This window comes from Salmo salar, chromosome ssa09 (assembly GCF_905237065.1).
Source record: "Salmo salar chromosome ssa09, Ssal_v3.1, whole genome shotgun sequence".
NCBI lineage: Eukaryota > Metazoa > Chordata > Actinopteri > Salmoniformes > Salmonidae > Salmo > Salmo salar.
In genome coordinates, this window is record NC_059450.1 from 55,608,159 (window position 1) to 55,631,312 (window position 23,154).

Sequence of the window (23,154 nt, forward strand, 5' to 3'; positions counted from 1 at the left end):
TTACCTTGACAGTCCAAAGTCAGTGACTTTAATGGTCCCATTGGTATCTACCTGAGAAGCCTGAGAAAAAGAACACAGTATTTGTTATTTGAGGTCAGTATTGTATAGTGTATTATAGGACAGTAGCCTACATTACCAAATCAGTATCAAACCTGCTGAGTCTTTCAAATTTCTCAAGCTGCGCTTGATTTAGTTTGAAATCAATGGAGTCAATGGAATAGCCCCAAAAGTGCAAACTGCAAAACCCAAGCTATTTGACTCATCTTATAAGTACATCTCTTACCAGGTCTCTGTGGATGTACTGCTGAGCCTCCAGGTAGGCCATGCCCTCTGTGACGTCCTTACACATTTCCAGGAGCTGGATAGGGGACATGTGCTGCTTCAGGCCTTCCCGCAGGTAGCTGAGCAGGCAGCCGTTGGAGAGGAACTCTGTGACAATGTAGATGGGCCTTTGTTTGGTGCACACGCCATACAGCTGAACCAAGTTCTCGAGCTTCCTGGTTCAAGAGAAAAGAGATGAGATTGAACATGTGTTGAGGGCTATGTGGGTTAAATTGAACAACATTGTTGCCCTATATGGTGAGAATTTTGGCAGAGGACCAGGTGGAGCTGTTACCATATATACAGTATACTGTACCTCTGGATATACAGTGCCTTGCGAAAGTATTCGGCCCCCTTGAAGTTTTCGACCTTTTGCCACATTTCAGGCTTCAAACATAAAGAGATAAAACTGTAATTTTTTGTGAAGAATGAACAACAAGTGGGACACAATCATGAAGTGGAACGAAATTTATTGGATATTTCAAACTTTTTTAACAAATAAAAAACAGAAAAATTGGGCATGCAAAATTATTCAGCCCCCTTAAGTTAATACTTTGTAGCGCCACCTTTTGCTGCGATTACAGCTGTAAGTCACTTGGGGTATGTCTCTATCAGTTTTGCACATCGAGAGACTGAAATGTTTGCCCATTCCTCCTTGCAAAACAGCTCGAGCTCAGTGAGGTTGGATGGAGAGCGTTTGTGAACAGCAGTTTTCAGTTCTTTCCACAGATTCTCGATTGGATTCAGGTCTGGACTTTGACTTGGCCATTCTAACACCTGGATATGTTTATTTGTGAACCATTCCATTGTACATTTTGCTTTATGTTTTGGATCATTGTCTTGTTGGAAGACAAATCTCCGTCCCAGGCTCAGGTCTTTTGCAGACTCCATCAGGTTTTCTTCCAGAATGGTCCTGTATTTGGCTCCATCCATCTTCCCATCAATTTTAACCATCTTCCCTGCCCCTGCTGAAGAAAAGCAGGCCCAAACCATGATGCTGCCACCACCATGTTTGACAGTGGGGATGGTGTGTTCAGGGTGATGAGCTGTGTTGCTTTTACGCCAAACAAAACGTTTTGCATTGTTGCCAAAAAGTTTGATTTTGGTTTCATCTGACCAGAGCACCTTCTTCCACATGTTTGGTGTGTCTCCCAGGTGGCTAGTGGCAAACTTTAAACGACACTTTTTATGGATATCTTTAAGAAATGGCTTTCTTCTTGCCACTCTTCCATAAAGGCCAGATTTGTGCAGTATACGACTGATTGTTGTCCTATGGACAGAGTCTCCCACCTCAGCTGTAGATCTCTGCAGTTCATCCAGAGTGATCATGGGCCTCTTGGCTGCATCTCTGATCAGTCTTCTCCTTGTATGAGCTGAAAGTTTAGAGGGACGGCCGGGTCTTCGTAGATTTGCAGTGGTCTGATACTCCTTACATTTCAATATTATCGCTTGCACAGTGCTCCTTGGGATGTTTAAAGCTTGGGAAATATTTTTGTATCCAAATCCGGCTTTAAACTTCTCCACAACAGTATCTCGGACCTGCCTGGTGTGTTCCTTGTTCTTCATGATGCTCTCTGCGCTTTAAACGGACCTCTGAGACTATCACAGAGCAGGTGCATTTATACAGGGACTTGATTACACACAGGTGGATTCTATTTATCATCATTAGTCATTTAGGTCAACATTGGATCATTCAGAGATCCTCACTGAACGTCTGGAGAGAGTTTGCTGCACTGAAAGTAAAGGGGCTGAATCATTTTGCACGGCCAATTTTTCAGTTTTTTATTTGTTAAAAAAGCTTGAAATATCCAATAAATTTCGTTCCACTTCATAATTGTGTCCCACTTGTTGTTGATTCTTCACAAAAAAATACAGTTTTATATCTTTATGTTTGAAGCCTGAAATGTGGAAAAAGGTCGAAAAGTTCAAGGGGGCCGAATACTTTCGCAAGGCACTGTATCTCTATCTATGGCTCTGAATGTATATTTCCAGTCCTTTCGGATCAACTTAATTGCCTTGGTTGTAGCAGGTACGGTAGTAGGAGCTAGGGGTTGATTTGGAATTGGGCACTCATTCACTACATTTTGACCCCATAGTTCACTGACTGCATCCTTGTGAGATAGGGAGAGCTGTGCTTACATCATGACTTTGGCCTCCTCTATGAAGTCGTCTTCCGTTATGGAGCCCTCCTTGATCATCTTGATGGCCACGTCATGCTGGCCCTGCCACTTCCCATACTTCACCACTCCAAACTGCCCGTTGCCCAGCTCCTTGATGAAGGTGAGGTGGCGTGGGTCAATTACCCATATCCCTGACGGACAAAACAACAAATTGAAGGAACACAATGTTTACTCATGTTAACAATCAAGCTAGTTGCTACAGCTAGCGTTCTTAAAATCAGTCATAAATGTTTCTGTTATAGCACTATTCTGGTCCCACACTGTATGTGCCATAGACAACTATTTTATTGTTGTCAAGTTGTACAGTTATACATCTTCAGCCTGCCAAAACACAAACAGTGCCACCAGGCTATAAAGACAATAGGAATGTATTTAAAGAACACACTCACCATACCCAAGCCCTGCTGTGGAAGGGGCATTTTGTGCACTACTTGACACAATATATTTCAGCCTGCTGACCATACCTGGAATGGGAGATGATGGACAATATAGTGCCTTCAGAAAGTTTTCACACCCTTCACTTTTTCCACATTTTGTTGTGTTACAGCCTGAATTAAAAAATTATTACATTTAGATTTTTTTGGGTCACTGGCCTAAACCACAATACCCCATAATGTCAAAGTGAAATTATGTTTTTTGAAATTTTTACAAATTAATTACAAATGAAAAGCTGAAAGTTCAGGAGTAAATATTTGCTTAACAAGTCACATAAGTTGCATAATAGTGTTTGACATGATTTTTGAATTACTACGTCATCTTTGTACCCAAAACATACAATTATCTGTAAGGTCCCTCAGTCGATCAGTGAATTTCAAACACAGATTCAACCACAAAGAACAGGGAGCTTTTCCAATGCCTCGCAATGAAGGGCACTTATTGGTAGATGGGTAAAAATAAAAAAGCAGACATTGAATATCCCTTTGATCATGGTGAAGTTATTAATTACACTTTGGGTGGTGTATCAATACACCCAGTCAATAAAGAAAATACAGGCATCCTTCCTAACTCAGTTGCCGGAGAGGAAGGAAACCGCTCAGGGATTTCACCATGAGGCCAATGGTGACATTAAAATATACTGCTCAAAAAAATAAAGGGAACACTTAAACAACACATCCTAGATCTGAATGAAAGAAATAATCTTATTAAATACTTCTTTCTTTGCATAGTTGAATGTGCTGACAACAAAATCACACAAAAATAATCAATGGAAATCCAATTTATCAACCCATGGAGGTCTGGATTTGGAGTCACACTGAAAATTAAAGTGGAAAACCACACTACAGGCTGATCCAACTTTGATGTAATGTCCTTAAAACAAGTCAAAATGAGGCTCAGTAGTGTGTGTGGCCTCCACGTGCCTGTATGACCTCCCTACAACGCCTGGGCATGCTCCTGATGAGGTGGCGGATGGTCTCCTGAGGGATCTCCTCCCAGACCTGGACTAAAGAATCCGCCAACTCCTGGACAGTCTGTGGTGCAACGTGGCGTTGGTGGATGGAGCGAGACATGATGTCCCAGATGTGCTCAATTGGATTCAGGTCTGGGGAACGGGCGGGCCAGTCCATAGTATCAATGCCTTCCTCTTGCAGGAACTGCTGACACACTCCAGCCACATGAGGTCTAGCATTGTCTTGCATTAGGAGGAACCCAGGGCCAACCGCACCAGCATATGGTCTCACAAGGGGTCTGAGGATCTCATCTCGGTACCTAATGGCAGTCAGGCTACCTCTGGCAAGCACATGGAGGGCTGTGCGGCCCCCCAAAGAAATGCCACCCCACACCATGACTGACCCACCACCAAACCGGTCATGCTGGAGGATGTTGCAGGCAGCAGAACGTTCTCCACAGCATCTCCAGACTCTGTCACGTCTGTCACGTGCTCAGTGTGAACCTGCTTTCATCTGTGAAAAGCATTTGCCAATCTTGGTGTTCTCTGGCAAATGCCAAACGTCCTGCACGGTGTTGGGCTGTAAGCACAACCCCCACCTGTGGACGTCGGGCCCTCATACCACAGTCATGGAGTCTGTTTCTGACCGTTTGAGCAGACACATGCACATTTGTGGCCTGCTGGAGGTCATTTTGCAGGGCTCTGGCAGTGCTTCTCTTGCTCGTCCTTGCACAAAGGCGGAGGTAGCGGTACAGCTGCTGGGTTGTTGCCCTCCTACGGCCTCCTCCACCTCTCCTGATGTACTGGCCTGTCTCCTGGTAGCGCCTCCATGCTCTGGACACTACGCTGACAGACACAGCAAACCTTCTTGCCACAGCTCGCATTGATGTGCCATCCTGGATTAGCTGCACTACCTGAGCCACTTGTGTGGGTTGTAGACTCCGTCTCATGCTACCACTAGAGTGAAAGCACCGCCAGCATTCAAAAGTGACCAAAACATCAGCCAGGAAGCATAGGAACTGAGAAGTGGTCTGTGGTCCCCACCTGCAGAACCACTCCTTTATTGGGGGTGTCTTGCTATTTGCCTATAATTTCCACCTGTTGTCTATTCCATTTGCACAACAGCATGTGAAATGTATTGTCAATCAGTGTTGCTTCCTAAGTGGACAGTTTGATTTCACAGAAGTGTGACTGACTTGGAGTTACATTGTGTTGTTTAAGTGTTCCCTTTATTTTTTTGAGCAGTGTAGTTACAGGAGAAAACTGAGGATGGATCAACAACATTGTAGTTACTCCACAATACTATCCTAATTGACAGAGTGAAAAGAAGGAAGCCTGTACAGAATAAAAATATTCCAAAACCGTAGACGGGCACATCGCGCACCGCTCCCGAGTTTACTACTCGCCAACGTCCAGTCTCTTGATAACAAGGTAGACGAAATCCGAGAAGGGTTTCCTTCCAGAGAGACATCAGAGATTGTAACGTTGTTTGTTTCACAGAAACGTGGCTCACTCGAGACACGCTATCAGAGTCAGTACAGCCACCTGGTTTCTTCACGCATCGCGCCAACAGAAACAAACATCTCTCTGGTAAGAAGAAGGGTGGGGTGTATGCCTTATGATTAACGAGACGTGGTGTGATCATAACAACATACAGGAACTCAAGTCCTTATGCTCACCTGACCTAGAATTCCTTACAATCAAATGTCAACCGCATTATCTACCAAGAGAATTCTCTTCGATTATAATCAGAGCCGTATATATACCCCCCAAGTAGACACATCGATGGCCCTGAATGAACTTCATTGGACTCTATGTAAACTGGAAACCACATATCCTGAGGCTGCATTTATTTAAGGCTAATCTGAAAACATGACTCCCTAAATTTGATTAGAATATCGAATGCGCTACCTGGGCGGAAAAAAATCCTGGACTGTTGTTACTCTAACTTCTACGACGCATACAAAGCCCTGCCTCGCCCACCTTTCGGAAAATCTGACCACGACTCCATTTTGTTGCTCCCAGCCTATAGACAAAAACTAAAACAGAAAATGCCCGTGCTCTGGTCTGTTCAACGTTTGTCCGACCAATCTGATTCCACGCTTCAAGATTGCTTCGATCACGTGGACTGGGATATGTTCCGCATAGCGTTGGACAATAACATTGATGAATACGCTGATTCAGTGAGCGAGTTTATTAGCAACTGCATCGGTGATGTTGTACCCACAGCAACTATTAAAACATTCCCTAACCAGAAACCGTGGATTGATGACAGCATTTGTGCAAAACTGAAAGCGCGAACCACTGCTTTTAATCAGGGCAAAGCGACCGGAAACATGACCGAATACAAACAGTGAAGCTATTCCCTCCGCAAGGCAATCAAACAAGCTAACCATCAGTATAGGGACAAAGTAGAGTCGCAATTCAACGGCTCAGACACGAGAGGTATATGGCAGGATCTACAGTCAATCACGGACTACAAAAAGAAAACCAGCCCCGTCGCAGACCACGATGTCCTGCTCCAAGACAAACTAAACAACTTCTTTGCTCACTTTGAGGACAATACAGTGCCAACGGCACGGCCCGCTACCAAAACCTGCGGACTCTCCTTCACCGCAGCCAACGTGAGTAAAGCATTTAAACATGTTAACCCTCGCAAGGCTGCCGGCCCAGACGGCATCCCTAGCCGCGTCCTCAGAGCATGCGCAGTCCAGCTGGCTGGTGTGTTTACAGACATATTTAATCTATCCTTATCCCAGTCTGCTGTTCCCACATGCTTCAAGAGGGCCACCATTGTTCCTGTTACCAAGAAAGATAAGGTAACTGAGCTAAATGACTATCGTGCTTTGAGAGACAAGTCAAGGATCATATCACCTTCACCCGACCTGACACCCTAGACCCACTCCAATTTGCTTACCGCCCCAATAGGTCCACAGACGACTCAATCGCAATCACACTGCACACTGCCCTAACCCATCTGGACAAGAGGAATACCTATGTAAGAATGCTGTTCATCGACTACAGCTCAGCATTTAACACCATAGTACCCTCCAAACTCGTCATTAAGTTCGAGACCCTGGGTCTCGACCCCGCCGACACTACAGTGGTAGGCTTGATTACCAACAACGACGAGACGGCCTACAGGGAGGAGGTGAGGGCCCTCGGAGTGTGGTGTCAGGAAATAACCTCACACTCAATGTCTACAAAACAAAGGAGATGATCGTGGACTTCAGGAAACAGCAGAGGGAGCACCCCCCTATCCACATCAACGGGACTTTAGTGGAAAAGGTGGAACGTTTTAAGTTCCTCGGCGTACACATCACAGACAAACTGAAGTGGTCCACCCACACAGACAGCGTGGTGAAGAAGGCGCAACAGCGCCTCTTCAACCACAGGAGGCTGAAGAAATTTGGCTTGTCACCAAAATCACTCACAAACTTTTACAGATGCACAATCGAGAGCATCCTGTCAGGCTGTATCACCGCCTGGTACGGCAACTGCTCCACCCACAACCGTAAAGCTCTCCAGAGGGTAGTGAGGTCTGCACAACGCATCACCGGGGGCAAACTACCTGCTCTCCAGGACACCTACACCACCCGATGTCACAGGAAGGCCAAAAAGATCATCAAGGACAACAACCACCCGAGCCACTGCCTGTTCACCCCGCTATCATCCAGAAGGCGAGGTCAGTACAGGTGCATCAAAGCTGGGACCGAGAGACTGAAAAACAGCTTCTATCTCAAGGCCATCAGACTGTTAAACAGCCATCACTAACATTGAGTGGCTGCTGCCAACATACTGACTGAATCTCTAGCCACTTTAATAATTAAAAATTGGATGTAATACATGTAATACATGTATCACTAGTCACTTTAAACTATGTCACTTTATTTAATTCTTACATACCCTACACTACTCATCTCATATGTATATAATGTACTCTATACCATCTACTGCATCTTGCCTATGCCATTCGGCCATCGCTCATCCATATATATTTTTATGTACATATTCTTATTCATTCCTTTACACTTGTGTGTATAAGGTGGTTGTTGTGAAATTGTTAGATTACTTGTTTGATATTACTGCATGGTCGGAACTAGAAGCACAAGCATTTCGCTACACACGCATTAACATCTGCTAACCATGTGTATGTAACAAATAACATTTTATTTGAGGAGAGGCGAAGGTCGAGAGCCATGCGCACTCCGAAACACGACCCTGCTTAGCCGCACTGCTTCTTGAGACACTACTTGCTTATCCCGGAAGCCAGCCGCACCAATGTGTTGGAGGAAACACTGTCCAGCTGGCATGCGAAGTCAGCTTGCAGATGCCTGACCCGCCACAAGGAGTTGCTAGAGTGCAATGGGACAAGGAAATCCCGTCCGGCCAAATCCTCCCCTAACCCGGACGACACTGGGCCAATTGTGCACCGCCTCATGGGTCTCCCAGTCACGGCCGGCTGTAACACAGCCTGGGATCAAACCCGGGTCTGTAGTGACGCCTCAAGCACTGTGACGCAGTGCCTTAGACCGCTGCGCCACTCGGGAGGCCAGAACTTGAAGAATTTAGAAAATTATATTGGGCAAATGTTGCACAATCCAGGTATGGAACGCTCTTAGAGACTTACCCAGAAAGCCTATAATTTCTGCCAATGGTGCTTCTACAAAGTTTTGACTCAGGGGTGTAAATACATATGTAAATGAGATATTTCAGTATTTGATTTTCTAGAAATTTTCTAGAAATTCAAAAAAACGTTTCATTATAAGGTATTGTGTGTAGATGGGTGAGAAGAAAAAAATGTATTAATCCATATTGAATTCGGGCTGTAACAAAGTAAATGTGCAATAAATCAAGGGGTATGAATACTTTCTGAAGGCACATTATGATGAACCTGTACTGTTACACAGATGCATATGAAGTGACATGTTGGGGTTGGGTTGCAAATTTTCGATTCGTTTCCCAAAATGTCTTGGTTTTCCAGAAATCCCTGGATGAAGATTCCCTGAATCAAGAGAGGATAAAAAAAGAGATCTGGAAGCCTCCAACCAGGATTTCTGTTAAATTTGAGAATTCTGCTAATGTTACTGGAATCTTTCAACCCTAATTTGGGGGAGTTGTACCTGCTGCATTGTGCTGGTGGTAGTTAATGAGGTCTGTGATGCTGCTAAAATTGTGCTTCTCTGCCAAGTAGAACTGGCCTTGTTGGGTGGTGCAAATGTTGTAGTGTCTGCAACTACCCGCAGTCTCCCTAATGGCGAACAGCGAATAAAATAGAGTTAGGTTTGGTTTGATTGAGTAGAGTTACTAGGTTGTGTTAAATGGATGAATATAACACTCCAAAATCAATGTTTTCAGACCTCAAAAGGAGCATAATGCCAAGATGAGTCCACATCCCACGCCATCGGTTGTGTAGATCTAGCTATATGCCTCAACTTCAAATGAATGTAAAAGATGAGCACTGCAAATCGAGAAATTACATAGTTCTTATCTCTTCTGTTCATTTTGGATTATGGTGTAGAGCTGAATCTTTGATTTTGGAGTGTAATGTCCTTTCAATAGATGCGTTTCTTTTCATGGTGCGAGAATCTAAAAATAACAACAAGGTGCTCAGTTCACTGACACCTTGGTTGCTTTCCAAATGGCACCCTATTCCCTATGTCCCTCAAATTCAAATCTGGACTTTGAAGCCAGTTCCACTTCCTTTTTTCATTCTTCCCCTCTAATCGGACTGATTTAGACCTGGGACACCAGCTGTATCAGGTAGAACAGAAAACCAGCAGTACTCTGCACCACGTAGGGTAAGATTTGAATACCCCTGCCCTACATAGTGTGATACTTTTGACCAGAGCCCATTTGCCAATTGGGACGCAGCCTAAGTCCTTTGAGAAGGTAGTGTAGAAAGAATAATCCTGGTTTTGCATGGAGACATTTACATCTCTCTTCCTCTGCAGGTGACTGTTTCCACTTTCATTATCTACTGCTGAGCAGTTCTTCTTTTGACTGTCCATTTATGGTCTGCATATGACATTGCATCCAATTCCAATGTAGTGCACTACTTTTGACCAGAGCCCTATGGTCAAAAGTAGTGCAATACAACGCGTTGGATGCATTCATGATTTTGGCAAGTGGCTAGGCCTACACACAGGATGCATCCCAAATGGCACCCCAGGTCAAAAGTAGTGGATATAAAGGGAATAGGGTGCCATTTGGGATGCAGAACACACTTAGCCATGCCCGGTCTGTCTGCCCTCAATGAAAGGGAAAGGGAAAATTAACTCACCCGCACTTTGTGAACACAGACACAGTGTACTTCCCAGCTTTGCTTGAGTCTCGTACTAAGAAACCACCATCTTTGTTCTGGGAAAATAAAAAAGAATACACATTTTAGTCACAAACCTGAACTAGAGGAGATACATACAAAGCAGAAGAAGTATTGCTTTGTCGTTCAGCAGCATTAGTATCCCATAGCAATGTTTTGTCATTCTAAGCTATTTTACAGATGATGCCACAAGGGATATTGGTGCCCTGATAGCTACAGTATGAAGACCACAGCTCAGCTCAGAGGAATACAATGAAAACTCCTTTTTTATGTTATCCTCAATGATTTTACATGCAGTGTATCCTCTTGTGTGGCTGGTGTAAGCATAGGAGAAGAACAGTATGACAACTGTTTATTCATTGGCATTACCTCTGTCTTCAACAGATTCTCTGCCTGGCTATGGTTCATGCTCTTGCGGTACCAGCTGAGAAAAAGAGAAGGTGAAATGTGCACGCTTTAAACCACTATGGTTGACCTGATCTCATAGCAATGGGTATTAAAGCAGGTCACATGAGGCAATATTCTGCTGAGTCATTTTAATTAGGCACTAAATGGAAGAAAACTAATTGAAACTGGGAGGGACTACCTCGATTTGTCCAATAAATTGAAAAAACAATTCTAACGTTTTGTGTTGAGTGCCCTACTGAACATGGTCCTGGTGCAGGGATATAATGGGTTCGGAAGGTTAGGTGATTTGGTACATAATTCGTTGGTTCCAACAAGATTAGAGAGGTTTAGGGTTTCAGATTTAATCCTATCATGTTAATGTAATGTTTAATAGTCAATGTTTTACACAGAAAGATAATTCCATACTCACTCAAACCTTTCCAGTTAATTTCCAGCCTCCACAACGTAGTTACTGGGAATGTATCCCTCCTTGCTGCAAATGAAGGCCACACACACAATCTCCTGATAAGTCAATGCATCAATTTAGTATATTAATGACAAAGGGTGACATATTCATGCTGCAAAACAGTTCACATCTATGCAAATCATACCGTAAATCAGAATTTTAATGCAAATTATAATCTAGCTGTGTGATTCAATTTAACACTTTCCTCAACAATATGCATTATATAAACTACCGGTCAAACGTTTTAGAACACCTACTCATTCAAGGGTTTTTCTTTATTTTTACTATTTTCTACATTGTAGAATAATAGTGAAGACATCAAAACTATGAAATAACACATATGGAATCATGTAAGTGTTAATAAATGTTTGGGATTCTTCAAATAGCCACCCTTTGCCTTGATGACAGCTTTGCACACTCTTGGCATTCTCTCAACCAGCTTCATGAGGTAGTCACCTGGAATGCATTTCAATTAACAGGTGTGCCTTCTTTAAAGTTAATTTGTGGGATTTCTTTCCTTCTTAATGCATTTGAGCATTAAGTTGTGTTGTGACAAGGTAGGTTGGATATACAGAAGATAGCAGTATTTGGTAAAAGACCAAGTCCATATTATGTCAACAACAGATCAAATAAGCAAAGAGAAACGACAGTCCATCATTACTTTAAGACATGAAAGATAGTCAATACAGAAAATGTCAAGAACTTGGAAAGTTTCTTCAAGTGCAGTCGCAAAAACCATCAAGCGCTATGATAAAACTGGCTCTCATGAGGACTGCCACAGGAAAGGAAGACCCAGAGTTACTTCTGCTGCAGAGGATAAGTTCATTAGAGTTACCAGCCTTAGAAATTGCAGCCCAAATAAAGCCTTCACAGAATTCAAGTAACAGACACATCTCAACATCAACTGTTCAGAGGAGACTGTGTGAATCAGGCCTTCGTGGTCGAATTGCTGTAAAGAAACCACTACTAGAGGACACCAATAAGAAGAAGCGACTTGATTGGGCCGAGAAGCATGAGAAATGGACAATAGACCGGTGGAAATTTGAGATTTTTGGTTCCAACCGCCGTGTCTTTGAGAGACGCAGTGTGGGTGAACGGATGATCTCCACATGTGTATTTCCCACCGTAAAGCACGGAAGAGGAGTTGTTATGGTGTGGTGGTGCTTTGCTGGTGACACTGTGTGATTTATTTAGAAATCAAGGCCCACTAAACCAGCATGGCTACCACAGCATTCTGCAGCAATATGCCATCCTGTCTGGTTTGGGCTTAGTGGGACTATCATTTGTTTTTCAACAGGATAATGACTCAGCACACCTCCAGGCTGTGTAAGGGCTATTTGACCAAGAAGGAGAGTGATGGAGTGCTGCTTCAGATGACCTGGTCTCCACAATCCCCCGACCTCAACCCTATTGAGATGGTTTGGAATGAGTTGGACCGCAGAGTGAAGGAAAAGCAGCCAACAAGTGCTCAGCATATGTGGGAACTCCTTCAAGACTGTTGGAAAAGCATTCCAGGTGAAGCTGATTGAGAGAATGCCAAAAGTGTGCAAAGCTGTCATCAAGGCAAAGGGTGGCTACTTTGAAGAGTCTCAAATATAAAATATATGTTGATTTGTTTAACACTTTTTTGGTTATTACATGATTCCATATGTGTTATTTCTTAGTTTTGATGTCTTCGCTATTATTCTAAAATGTAGAAAATAGTAAAAAAATAAAGAAAACCCTTGAATGAGTAGTAGTGTCCAAACTTTTGACTGGTACTGTATGTTCTTCAGCTTTTGTTTTGATGCTGTATACTGACCATGCTTCAGCTGGTGGATCCACTGCTTTCAGACCTCGTCACTCTTGGCGAATATGTAGAGAGGGCCCTCATCGTAGATTATCTGTGGTAAATTGTGGGGGGTGGGAATACAATTGTTTCTGTAATTGGTGAAGTGTAGTGCCAGGGCAGGCCACACACGAAAACAACACAATAGTGTAGAAGTGTCTATTTTATCACAACAATAAGGATGAAAATACTATTCCCTAAACCTGTCCCCAGATCTGTTTGTGCGATGTAGCAAGCAATGACCTTAGGAATTATACAGCACAAACTCATCTAGAACCACATTACTGCTTCCTACATCTTTGGAGAAGCATTATCTAATGTATCAGTCATTTCTTTCTTGTGCTTCTCAGCCTTTCTGCCACCCATCTCATAAAAATATATTGGGTATTTCCTGTCTTTATAGATGCCGTGCTGTAATAATAATTTACTGCTTAGTCAACATGTCTACTGTGGTGACACCTGTGCTGTTGTTGAAACCCTCAGTTCACCTTGTTCTGCACTGTATAGGTTTCACTTCTTCTTATTCTTTTAGCATGTTAACCATTTCTACAATGCTGGGTAAAGGAGTTTCTCTCTTGAGGTATACACAGTATAACCCCTTTCACCTCTAAGCTACCTGAATGGTCTCTATAGGCTTTTTAGCCCAGGGCTAATTGGAATCTCAACTAAGACTGAGCAAAAAGCCTGGAGAATACTGTCAGAGTTAAAGGAAGCACACCACATATGCTTAATTAAACATCTACAGTATATATAGGATATTAATTCTGATGTCACTCAACTGGAGCAACAGTGATGGAGTGCTTCTCTTTTTGCTGCCGCACAGAATTATTGTAACAGGACATGAAGAAAGAGTTAACTAAAACATCCACAGGTCTGAGATCTGTGGTTGTGCTCGTCTCAATGGTAAGAAACACTGAGCTACAGCATGTTATTTTTTTGTTACCCTTTTTCTTCCCAATTTCGTGATATCCAATTTGTAGTTACAGTCTTATCCCATCACTGCAACTGCTGTACGGACTGTGGAGAGGCGAAGGTCAAGAGCCGTGCCACCTCTGAAACACGACCCCACCAAGCCACACTGCATCTTGACACAATGCTCGCTTAACCCGGAAGCCAGTTGCATCAATGTGTTGGAGGAAACACCGTACACCTGGCGACCAGGTCAGCATGCAATGCGCCCGGTCCGCAACAGGAGTCGCTAGAGCGCAATGGGCAAGGACAACCCGGCCGACGAAACCCTCCCCTAACCCGGACGATGCTGGGTCAATTGTGCGCCACCTCATGGGTCTCCCGGTCACAGCTGGCTGCGACACAGCCTGGGATCAAACCAGGATCTGTAGTGACGCAACTAGTACTGCGATGCAGTGCCTTAGGCCGCTGCGCCACTCGGGAGGCCCCTGAGCTACAGTATGTTAACTGATCTAGGACCAGCAGGTGCTCACCTGGAACGGGTACTGGCGCTCCATGGGTGCGCTGGACTCTGGCTGTACTCTCCCCACACACTTGATCTTATCGATGCCCACAATGCCTTTCAACCCTTTCTTTTTCTGCAGAGGATAGGGATTACAGTGAGTGTGGAAAGCAGCAGGACTAAGGTACAGGTCGAAATTTATTGGGGGGAAAAGGCTGGTCCAACTCAAGGTATCCTGAAAAAAAAGTCTTACATATTTTCACATGACCCTACTGTTTACGACCACAATTAACAATAGCTGTAGCTATTGTAAATCTCGACAAACAGACAATTACATCCCTCCCTACTTTGTAGGCCTACCCAATATCGAAGACTTGGCTTGACAATCTCTGAATATCATTAAACTTTTTGGTGTTATGCAACAGATGTATCTTTCCATTCATCAATTGGCCACTGCACAGTTTGGATGGATAGATTTTATTTGTCAGTTAAATACAAATATACACATATTTTTTTAAGTCACTGGGATTGCACAATAAAGTCAGGGACATATTTCCATTGTGGTCCCTATTTTTTACATAAATACAGGGGCGCAACTTTCACTGAGGACAGGGGAGAAATAACCCCCCCCCACATTCTAAATATGCATTTTTGTCCTCCCCAGTTTTATTATTGCACTGTGATACAAAAAAATTGCTTCGGTGTGCTTTAGGACCATGCGGATGCATGCGGTATGATAGAAAAATTACATATTTACCTGATTTGTTAGATATTTGACGATTAAATACTTAACTGAACAGTAAGACATTTCTGTTCTATTAAAAGTCTGTGTGAACTGAGAGGAGCCTAAAAACCTACAGCTGGCATTTCATAGATAAGATGTGGTGGGTGTCACCGAGATAGAGCCTGGAGGAAGAGAACACAGGGCTCAATATTCCTAATTGTCCTGGCATCTGGGAGACAACACTTTGATAATCTATCAATAACTGAAAAATAATAAAAACATAAAAGGGTATGCTCAGAGCGAGGTCTTCCTTAAGAGGGCCACAGCTGAGGTAACTAGCAGGACTGAGTTGAGTTGATAAGAGTGTTCTTAAGTGAGGTATCCTTGGGCATAATTGTTAATTAGCCAGTTGCGGGCAACCAAAAGTCCAGATTCATGGTACTGAGTTCATCACAGTAGGATTGGTGAGGTTAATGTGGAGTGAAGGACTAGAGTGCCTGACGAGGTCACCTGGCTTGGTGAAGTTCAAAATATAACGTGTAATGTTTGACAAATGAGGTCAACAGGTATGCCCTGGGTTACTATTGTTAGGTGTTATTCCCTGTTATTTCTGTGTTTGCGAATAGTGATATGAGAGTTGTGTGAGTGGAAATAAGTGTTAATCTGAAGTTTGGATAATAAGATATAGAAATGTGTATAATAAGCTGATTTAAATTTTGGATAATAAGTTTTGATATGTAGAGTTATCTTGGGGTTCCGTCCATCACTGCCCATTTTAGAATATCACGGGGTGGTATTGAATGCGGGATGTTATTTAGAAAGTAGCTGCAAGTCTATCATTTCTGGAAGTCTAGGGAACCGTTGAGGATACGTGTGAAGCATTATTTTCCATAGGGCAGCGTCCGGGAAACTAATGTTTTTGGATTCCGCTGGGAGTGTAGGGGTGTAGAGTCGTTGGAAAGGCACATGGAGTGGTTAATTAATGTGAGTACCTAAGATTTCCTATGTTATACATGGATTCTGTGAAGATATGGAAAAAAAGGAGACATTTTATGTGTATAATCGATTACTAGAGATTTGATAAAGTAATACTGGGAATAATTATATGCAACTTAAACAACCCATACATAGGTTCAGAGGAGTGGTCTCTTTATAGATCATTTGATAGAGATAAGGTTAAAAACATTATATCATATGACTGTCTAAATGCTTATGGGATTTTCTCCGTCCGGGTAATACATTTAGAGAGAACTGCCCATAAGGCCTGAAAATGTATTTTTCGCAGTAAGAGTTGCTATACTGATTGAATAAATCATTTTTTCCATGAAGTTAGAGCGAATTAAGGTAGACTTTTCATCAATATATTAAAACCGCAAGGTGAGAGGCGCAGAAATAAATTCATAGAAGAGGTAAACTATAGCAAAGCCATAAAGACACTAAGGGAAGTGCCTTAGCATTCTACCAATTCAGCTCGAATATGGTAAAAAAATCTAATCATGGATTAATTTCGGTAGTTCTCTTGTTTATGTCTGGAAGTAGCTAGCAAGCTTTGCCAGTTAGTTTGGGTGCTTGACTGCTTTTGTGAGGCAAGGAAAGTATTATATTTTGTGATGTCATAGAGCTGCTCCTTAGCAGATTTTGTGGTTGAATAATCCTTGTGAGAATCAAGGACAGTGGATATTAGGTAACATATTACAATTGGCATTAGTATATGTAGTGAATTTGTTATTGCCTTAAAAAGATGAAGAAACTCGTATGCCAAACATCGCCACATTAGTAAACTATTTGGTAGAGCAGGGTCACAAGGCATCATATGGGGCGGCAGGTAGCCTAGTGGTTAGAGCGTTGGGCCAGTAACAGGTTGCTACATCGAATCCCTGTGCTGACAAGGTAAAAATCTGTCGTTCTACCCCTGACAAGGCAGTAAACCCACTGTTTCTAGGCCGTCGTTGTAAATAAGAATTTGTTCTTAACTGACTTGCCTAGTTAAATGAAGGTTAAATAAAATATTAAAATATAGGAAAGTACAACAAGAGATAACATATTTGGGGGTTTTGAGAACAATGCAACTCAGGAAAACCCTAGGGGTTTTAATCTCACACTATTTTATTTCAACAATAGATTTATTGAATTGATGGAAGGGAGGAGGGGTCACAAGTCATTAAAGTGGCCTCCCTGTGAACAGAAGTTAAGTTTGTTTTGACTATTATAAACATGTAAAAAATCTCCTGGTATAGTAACGTTAGACGGAAAGACAGAGTTAGCGGAAAGACAGAGGTAGAGTATAGTAGAGATTGTAGAGGGCTTTCTGAGTTTATGGAAACAGAGATGTAGACTAGTGAAGGTAACAAAGGAAAGTAAGTCAATTGGAAAGTAAGAATTTTGAATTTGAATTGTTTAGATTGATTAAGAATTGGCTGAGGTATTTTATATATTTGGCGCATTACAGGTTAATCTTAAAATAATAGTGTGAAGCAGAAAGGGAATATCCAGCAGAGATTGGTATTAAAAATATAGAGTAATATTGTTAGGTTAGACTATAATGTAAACATTGCCTTCTAGTAAGGAGAGAATAATCATGGTTTGGTTTATTTTATTTTATAAACCTTGCAATGGGTGACAGTGATGAAGACATTGATAAGGAGGGTTGATGTAAACTTAATGAGTGTTGACAGTATGGGAATGTGTAAGGGCTGTCGTCGTAATGAGACCAAGGTGCAGCGGAGGATGTGTATTCATCTTTGGTATTTAATGAAAAGAGAACACTTTACAAAAATAAACAAAAACGACAGCCAAACAGTCCTGTCAGGAAAAACTCTAAACAGAAACACTAGACAGAGCAATCACCCCCAAAAACCCAAAGGAAAAACAGGCTACTTATGTGTGACTCCCAATCAGCAACAACAAACTACAGCTGTGCCTGATTGGAAGCCACACGGACAAAATCAACGAAACAAACCAACCTAGAAAAAAGAACATAGAACGCCCACCCAATGTAACACCCTGGCCTAACCAAAATAAAGAACAAAAACCACTCTCTATGGCCAGGGCATTACAGAATGGTAATATGTTATTCATGTTTTTTTTATAGCACTCCAATGATGCGGTATTTTAGTAATATGAAAAGCTGAGGTTTCAATACAAGGTTAAATGATGAGTTGAGGGATAGAGCCTTGAGAAAAAGATTAGCTGCGGTTGAAAGCGAGCAGGCATTGGGACATTTGAAGTAGAGGTATGAGAAACGTTATTTGACAGTTTCTGATTATTGTTGCTTGGTTTTATAGTTCAGGTAACACCAGTGAATTTCTAAAATTATAATCTGTTTCCATTACGTGGAACAGTGTCCAGCAATTAAAGTAGATTGAAATAAGTATTGAATATTAAACTGATGAGAAAGCACCAACTTTTTGAAGGTTCTACATTTCTTAAACAACAGGTTTATATTTTTACTAAATTAATGCAACAGGTTGCAATGTTTAGATTACCGGAAAGGGGTTACGGGTTCGTTTTGTGACCCCAAAAAACCACACAAGCCTCCCCAAAGTAACAAAAAAAAACAGTTTGACAACTCTCCCCCCAGTAAATTTCTATCTGTCCCTAATAGAACCAAATGTACATTGTCATGCAGTGACAGAATGATAATTGAGATAATGCAAATCATTAATGATTTAGTTGGGCAAACTTTTTTTTAAATGTATTGTTGTAGGCCTACTTCCTTCACATCCTCACCGGTCTCCCTACACCCAAAGAAGGGCACTGCGTTCATCCACCTCTGGCCTGCTCGCCTCCCTACCTCTGCGGAAGCACAGTTCCCACTCAGCCCAGTCAAAACTGTTCGCTGCTCTGGCACCCCAATGGTGGAACAAGCTCCCTCACGACGCCAGGACAGCGGAGTCAATCACCACCTTCCGGAGACACCTGAAACCCCACCTCTTTAAGGAATACCTGGGATAGGATTAAGTAATCCTTCTAACCCCCCACCCCCCGCCCCCCAAAAAAAGATATAGATGTACTATTGTAAAGTGGTTGTTCCACTGGATATCATAAGGTGAATGCACCAATTTGTAAGTCGCTCTGGATAAGAGCGTCTGCTAAATGATGTAAATGTAAATGTAGTCTACCCGCCTCTGGTATAATGCATTTCCACCTCTCACTCTATCAGTCTTGCTTTTACATCTTCCTCAATTAAAATGAGATATTCTAACAGATCAATCTTGCTGGTAAAACGTCATTAAATATTACTTAACTATAATGTGTAGGTAGGGCTTTTAAAAATATACAATAATCACACAGATAGTGCAACTACTGCATAGGCAACACAATAATACCAGACAGAGCCCATTTGTTGCTACTATGTTTAAATCAATATTCTCAGAGCCACCTTGTTGATATAATGCTTCAATATTCACAGAATGTTTCCCTTCCCTGGCAAGTAATGCAGACACGGAAAACGCAAACATTTGCGGGACGCGCACAAGAAAATGTTGGTGGGAAGCGCAAGAGACAATGACACTGTCATAGTACACTGTATGCACCATTCCACAAGGGTGGCTTCCTATAGCACGGTGCATTTGGAAAGTATTCAGACCCCTTGAGTTTTTCCACATTTTGTTACATTACAGCCTTATTCTAAAATTGATTACATTATTTTTTCTCATCAATCTACACACAATACCCCATAATGACAAAGCAAAAACTGGTTTTAAGAAATGTTAGCAAATGTATTAAAAATAAAAAACAGAAATACCCTATTTACATAAGTATTCAGACCCTTTGCTATGAGACTCAAAAACAAGCTCAGGTGCATCCTGTTTCCATTGATCATCTTTGAGATATTTCTACAACTTGATTAGAGTCCACCTGTGGTAAATTCAATTGATTGGACATGATTTGAAAAGGCATACACCTGTCTATATAAGGTCCCACAGTTGACAGTGCATGTCAGAGCAAAAACCAAGCCATGAGGTCGAAGGAATTGTCCGTAGAGCTCAGGATTGTTTCCAGGCACAGATCTGGGGAAGGGTACCAAAACAGTTATGCAATGATGAAGGTTCCCAAGAACACAGTCGCCTCCATCATTCTTAAATGGAAGAAGTTTGGAGCCACCAAGACTCTTCCTAAACCTGTCCTCCAGGCCAAACTGAGCAATCGGGGAGAAGGCCCTTGTTCAGGGAGGTGAGGGCTTTGGTCTCCAGAACTCCACCAATCAGGCCTTTATGGTAGAGAGGCCAGAAGGAAGCCACTCCTCAGTAAAAGGCCACATAGCAGCCCAATTGGAGTTTGCCACAAGCCACCTAAAAGACTCTCAGACCATGAGAAACAAGATTCCCTGGCCTGATGAAACCAAGATTGAACTCTTTGGCCTGAATGTCGAACGTCACGTCTGAAGGAAACCTGGCACCATCCCTACGGTGAAGCATGGTGGTGGCAGCATCATGATGTGGGGATGTTTTTCAGCGGCAGGGAATGGGAGACTAGTCAGGATGAGGGAAATATGAATGGAGCAAAGTACAGAGAGATCCTTGATGAAAACCTGCTCCAGATCGCTCAGGACCTCAGACTGCGGCGAAGGTTCACCTTCCAACAAGACAACGACCCTAAGCACACAGCCAACACAACACAGGAGTGGCTTCGGGACAAGTCTCTGAATGTCCTTAAGTGGCCTAGTCAGAGCCCGGACTTGAACCCGATCGAACATCTTTGGAGAGACTTGAAATAGCTGTGCAGTGCCAATTTATTCTACAATTTCTAAATATCTGCGTGCCAGTTATGATTTTCCTGTATGCGTTTTAGGCTACCTACCTGTGCCCAAAACATTTTTAACTGCCCACAAACTAAATTGCTGGCTACTAGAGAGAGGTGCTGTCCATTCAGCACCACGGCACAGAGTTCCACTATACCTACCTGTACCGAGGCGCTGAATCACTGGTGCGGCCTTAGCTCCCATTAAAAAGGCATGTGTAGATTTTCCTTTTGTATTTCCTGATTTTCGCCATTCTTTGATCAGGTTCGTTTGTCTTCATGCATCCTTGTCAATTGTAGGCCTAAGTAAGTCCATTGATGTAGGCTATGCCTTTTATTTCAATGCATGTGTAGGATTTATCTGGCATACTCAGCTGTTATATGCACCAGTTACTTTCACATTGATGTCGACATTTGAAGTCGGCCTTGTTGTGACTTGATAGCGTGCATTATGCAGCTATTTCATGTTCACTGTATGCGCCGTTCCACAAGTAAATTAGTCGATTTCTGATGAAGTTGAGTAGTGGTTGACATTGTAGGCTACACGCAGTTCCACAGACCTTAAAGATAATATTGTGGTGAAGAAATACACATTAGACATGGGGTGGGTGAGATCATTTTAGTTTGTTTTTGCTGTTCTACAAAATAGCATTTTAGAGTTTACAAATGATGTAGAAATGCAGTAAATTACAATTTGCCATACCCTAGGTTTAGCTGAGGTGATGCTACTGAATACCAGTAGTTAAAAGGTACTGCAGTCTGTATTTGTGGGAGCATGGCTAATGTAATGTAGTATTTTAGTATTGTTATAGTATTAAACGGCTGATCTTAAAGTTAGACGGTTGGATCAAGGTAAATGTATATAATGTAAAACATATAGTACATTAGCCCGGTCCCAGATCTGTTTGTGCTGTCTTGCCAACTCCTATCTATGGTCATTGTTAGAGTTGGGACCAGGCTAACAGTGCATACCCCTTTGTCCAGATCATTGTTGTAGTAGGCGATCTTGTCCGGCGTGAGGATGAACAGCCTCTCCTTGAAGTTTAAAGGGGAGGTCTTCTTCTTCTGCTGGGAGCGTTTTATAAAGATCTCTTCCAGGAGATTGTCTGACATGGTCTGATCAGATGTTATTTCCCTACCTGGAGACAAGACACATTAATATAACAGCTACAGTCAGAGATGGAACTTAACGGGCAATGAAATGTAATATTTTTGTCCCATAAATTCAAGGCCTGATAAGGTATAAAAAGAGACCAGTGGCTTCAACCACATCAAGTGCTGTAGCAAACCTTGATAGTGATCGTAGCTATTGAAGGAAATGTATGGTTGACTGTTCGTCATCGGGAAAATCATTAATGCTGTACTGTACATGTATTTTACTCATAATATGCATGGGTTTCCCTGAAACACAGCTTATCACATGCACCCAGGCTGTTTTCACATCTAAGAACTGTGACTGTGTGAAACCAGTTCCCACAGTGCTTAACAGAGTATGGCGAAGTTGCCCTCTAGAAACACATTGTCACCCCTCATGGTTAAGGTTAGGATTTTGGGTCAGTAAAGCTGATCCTAGATCTGTGCCTATAAGACCAACTAATACCCAGTCCTTATACTACTAACTACTTACCCACTATTCATGAGCTCTGTGCTGTGCCACTACAGCATAGATCTACAGCATAGATCTGAAAGCATATAGAAACTATAGTAACAGATGAGATCCGAAGCAGGTATCAGTGTATGACTAACCCCTGGTTTGCATGAGCGCTCCTTCTAATGCCAATGACACCCTTGTTGCCAGTATTTCCTCCTTTGCTGTGGCACAACTGTTTCCTTTACCGACCACTTCCTGCTTCTCTGTGTTCCATACCACATTGACCCACTTTTTCCCCCATACGATGAAGGCATGACATGTCTGATATAGTTAAAGGGAAGGTTCACTGAAGATTTGAGTTTGTTGACTTACTGTTTAGTGTTAATGTTGCTTCGTGAAAAACAATTTGGATTTCGGTTGGCATGCTGGCATTCACTATCCCTTTTATTTGATAAATGTCCACAAACTCTATTTTTGGTAATGCAGTTCTATTGAAGAGACAATACTTTGTTGAACAAATATGAAATATGGGGAGAAATAGGTCCCTTTTGTAACGGTTGTCGTTGGGTAGAGAGGACCAAGGCGCAGCGGGTTGCATGTTCATCATTATATTTTATTGAATAAATGTGAACACAGAAAAACAAGAAAACAAAGAATGACAGACCGATAGTTTCACAGGCTAATACTCACAGCAGTGCGAAATACAACTACCCACAAACTACAATATTCTCACTCAACCTAAACCATACAAAACAAATACCCTTCTGCCACGTCCTGACCAAATACTAATACAAT

The 23,154-nt window shown here is 42.3% G+C and overlaps 1 pseudogene; it reads right to left on the minus strand.

Annotated features, from left to right (window-relative positions):
- On the minus strand, positions 1-21,983 carry LOC106611496 (tyrosine-protein kinase BTK-like; annotated as a pseudogene).
- Positions 21,984-23,154: the final 1,171 nt, after the last annotated feature.